Genomic DNA, 4,660 nt, shown 5'->3' on the forward strand with positions numbered 1-4,660 from the left:
CCCACTATTTGGATAGGACATTGGGTTATTTGGGCAACGGCAGCCAAGAGTCAGGTCAAGATACACTTATGTCTGTGTACATTTTTGCTTCAGGTTTTATTCCTTTGTCTAATTTGCAGGGTCAGGGTATGGTAAACAATTACCTGACAATGAAAGCTGGAATTTAGTTAGCTGATACATTTAAGGGGCACACAGCACGCAAAATAGGGGCTATAAGGAAGCCCTGGTTGACAGTCGTCCATCTATCTACCAGTCATGAGGGTTGAGTGGTGCAGTCCTTCACCGTGGCCCTTGTGGGTAAGTAATTCTTTGTTTTTTATTTGCATTTTAAAATAAATTAAATTAGGGTTGATAGTTGCTTTTAGATGAGATTAATATTAATTTAAATGAGATGGTTAGCAATTTCCAATCTGAGTACGGTGTGTATTGGACACAACTAAGAAAATAAATGAAATTATTAGAGAAATTGTTTCTGAAACTTGTGACAGGGTAATGTTGATGTATAACCAAGCTATAGCAGAAAAAATGATAAATGAGTCCGTCTGACTTCTTTTCAGTTAAAACACATTTGGAAAAGAAAGAATTAGCCATAGTTTGAGGGACCATTAGTTTGTTTATTCCATAAACCACTGCAACGGAGTTTTGTTCATATTACACCTTGCAAGGACTGTAAATTAATTTGGATTCATAATCAGTACTCTGCATAATAAAAGCAACGATCAGATTGTGTTTTTGTTCATGTAGGTAGATAACACTATTAATTCAACCCTTTTTAAACATTATAAATTCCCATTCATTGTTTTGATCATTTCTGTTTTGTCCCATGAGGAACATAAAAGAAATTTTTTCTATTTTGTAGCGGGTAACCAGCCAACTTGGGTAAGTTGTTATTTTATTAAGTTAAAATGTAATTGGGGTGTAATATCGAAAGTGTTTGATCACAGTACAAACTTTTATTGGAAAGGCAATAATGAATCCCTAATTGTTTTTCTTATCTATTTTGTGTAGCTTCAGAGTATGCTCACACTGAAGAAGACGACTATTATACAAATGATGAGGCTTAGTCATGGTGCGGCCTGCCTGAGGAGGTCTGGCCCGCGCCGGAGTGAAAGTCATCAGCAAAGTCATGTCGAAGTGCTGCAGCTGCCGACTCCTGTGTGCCTGAGGTGAAACGACGGAATAACTAGGGGTCAGGGTTAGTCCGTGGCACATAGAATAAATTTCTATTGGACTTTAAAGAAACGGGTTCAAATCATTCAAACTGTCACCTCCTTATCAGCTTGTCAGACCGGGACAATTGGTTGAGTACAGGGCATTGCCCAAAAGATGTGTTTATCCCAGCCACCAAGCTCACCTCGGCCCTTGGCTGCTCAGCTCGTCGACAACATCAGTTTCAGTAGGACCTGGGTTGTGGCCAAGTGTTTGCACCAAGGCTGGGTCGCTGGAACCGTGCTGAATGCCACAAGAGGAAGTCCTCAACAAGCTTCCGGGCTAAGATATCAAGACAGGACTCAGAAGTCTAGAGCGAAGAGGTAAAAAATTACTAACTATGTCTTTCATAGATGCACTCACACAAAATGCACACCATGTTTGAACTGTTTGTTTTTTGTAAACTAGCCTGGAGTACAGGGTGTTGTGCAACACCCATGTAGTAATCAGTGATGGACACAAGGCTGACCGCATCCATGTTGACCAAGACAGAAGGACCTGAACAACTGCCAGGAGTAATATGAAAGACATTCGGTTGGCTTACACAGAGAGATGTTGCTGAGAGGTTGAGAATGTAAGTGATTTCCTTCTGACTTCATACGCTCATCTAAAACTACACGCTGGTTTGAAATATTGGGGCCTGTCAAATGCAGAGAGGAAGAACCCGCAACGGAGCGTGCTTTAGCTACTCTGAACAGCGCCACGGTTGCTTTGATCTTGGAGGCAAACTGCTACAGAATCCTCCCAGTTCTCACTATCACATCAGGAATGGGCTGCCCATGAGGAGTAGTATGTGGTTAAATAAAAAGAGAGGCAATAAAAGTGAGTGTCAGCTGCTATGACTGTGACAAATATCACTGCAGATGATGAGTGCGATGTATCATACAGGCAATCCTGACTTCGTTGAGATGCGGAGCCGCAGTGAGACATCAGAGCTGTATTCCACTCGTCCTCGGTGGATCCCTCCGTTCAAGTTTGAAGGGAGCTCTTCAGATCAACACCATCAGCTACTGAGGATCAGCAATGCGGGCACAGGTACTTACGGAAAATATTCACTTTGTTTTCAGCATTCATCTGTGGCAAACAAATTTTAAGATGGGATTGTTTGTTTACTGACAGATGTTGAGATTTAAACCAACCTGGTGATTTCCAATGTGGCCATGGTCCACGAAGACGCCCCTCTGAAATTATGAGCTCATCCAGCTGCTGCGTGTGGCCAGATTTGAGAGTATGAGGCCGTCTGGACTAGGTTCAAAGCTAAAGCCGACTACAGGTAACTGCACTTTTATTTGGAGAAAACGAGCCATGAAAAAAATGGACATGCACATATGAGAACATAATATTCCTCTTTCAAGGCACGGATCCTAAATGCTGTGCGCCTTGGTAACTCATGCTGCTTTGAAGTTCCTTTAAGGAGAAGTCCCTCGTCGGGGAGGTGACTGTGCCGAAGCTGCTCAACACTTCTGGCATCTGTTCACATGGTGGACGCCGACCTGGAGGTTATCAAGCTTGCAGACGCGAAAGTCATGGTAAACATTTTCTTGAGTATTGTAATGATGTGATCCTGGGACGCCTAACTCAGTTCTTGTTTTCATCACCCTTCAGAGCTCGCGATGAAACCCAAGATACAAGAAAACCAGTCTGCGTGAGGTTGCCAGTTGGGCTACGGCACCCTGGTTGCTAAATACTGTGCAGAGAACCCAAATGCCCAGCTGAGCGACATGAGGGTATGTATCTTTTTTTTTAACATGTTTTATAACTAAATGATAGTTCTAACATCAGTGAAAATTTTTTTCTGTCGCTCCCAAGCATCCAGAATTGCTTCAGGATGCTTGCCAGAGGTGATGGAGAAGGTCATTGGCACTCTCAATATCGGGTAATGCTGGACATCCTGGCCAGCTGAAGCCAATCATGAAGCTCCTGCCGGCTTTGGAAGTGCTGCTGCGCTGGCCTGCCAAACGAGTCACATGATGCTGTTTTGGCCCTGAGAAACATTGCTAAGAAGGAGCCAAGATGGTGATGACTACATTTTGCCATTCCTTCAATTATAATATAAATACATTAGAGAGTGCATTTATAAGCATTAACTTTTGTAAATTAGATCCGGAATGGGCTGTTCAGTCTGTTCATGGACAAGGCTCCTTCACCAGAGCTGATGTTGTGCTAGTACTCTTTGAGACCAAGTTGCCAATGGGTCTGGTGACTACTCTCTCGCAATGTCTCGATATGGAAAGACAACTATGCCAGGTCGCTGAGCTTTGTCTACTTTTACATGAAGGCCATGACCAGAAACACGCTCCTGATTTTGCCTCTGTGTAGAACTTACATAATATTATTTAGCAGGTTTTGGTTGCTATTTGAACGTTAGCACCAATAATTCATGTATTTTATTTTTTTTATTTCCAGTGTGCTGCCTGTATGTTGCTGTGAAGATCTTAACCCTAAATTTGACGGAATGAGTATCGATATAAGCCGAAGCTTTCTATTTTGATACCTACTCCGTAAGAGCACAACAGGAGAATAATTTGTCATCCGAGTTTTTAGATTAACATGGGTTTTGATGGTTCTCAATTTCCTACAGACCCCTGGATGATGGTGCTGTGCTAGCGCCTTCTAGTTAACGATGCTGCAACTCTCTGAAAAGAAGCCATTTGGGGCCAAGCTCGCACCTACTTTGCAGGAGCTCACGCTGATGTCCTTGAGGTATGACAATCATGGCTTATGTAAGGAAGTAATGGTAGTGTAATGGAAGTGTTGTTGTTGTGAGTGTGTTCAGTAAAGTATGGCTTGAGAAAGTCATCTTTCTCCATTCTGCTGTTTATTCTCGTAAAGAGTGATCCACCACCACATACCAAACCCTCACGTTACACTTACATAGCTAGTTAATACAACCAAAGGCTCTAATATGTTTGGCAAGTGTTTCCCAGTTTATACACCTTTGTCCAATGCAAGTGCATCAAATCATAACAGCAGTAAACATATTTAGCTAGCCTTTGGAATTAATGTCTACATCTCAAGCTGTTTAACAATGCTATGAATCATAACTTTACCATAAGAGATTCAAATTTAGTTGCAATTAATGCAATTTTCTCTAAACTTCATTATTTCAGCTGTGTACATCTTTCACATTAAATTTTTAGTAGTTGAAAATGCTGACATATAATAATTATAATATAGTAATGATGTTTTTTCCCTTTTTAAAGCTTGGCGTAAGAACTGAGGGAATGCAGGAGGCCTTTCTGAAAATACAAAAGTCTCCCGAGAATGTTGACAGGATGACCAAGATGAAACAAGTTATGAAGGCTGTAAGTTCAAGAAATGATGATTATTAAATATATACAGTTATTATATTAAATGCAAAAATATGTAATCAAAGCACATATAAATTTACTTTTTTCTTTTTTGCATAGCTTTCTGAGTGGAGGGCTCATCCTTCCAGCCAGCCCCTGGC

General features: G+C 41.3%; 1 pseudogene; it reads left to right on the top strand.

Moving 5' to 3' along the window:
• Positions 1-4,660, top strand: part of LOC116695777 (vitellogenin-like) — a 17,103-nt pseudogene that overhangs the window by 4,592 nt on the left and 7,851 nt on the right.

This window comes from Etheostoma spectabile, chromosome 9 (genome assembly GCF_008692095.1).
Source record: "Etheostoma spectabile isolate EspeVRDwgs_2016 chromosome 9, UIUC_Espe_1.0, whole genome shotgun sequence".
Taxonomy (NCBI): Eukaryota; Metazoa; Chordata; class Actinopteri; order Perciformes; family Percidae; genus Etheostoma; species Etheostoma spectabile.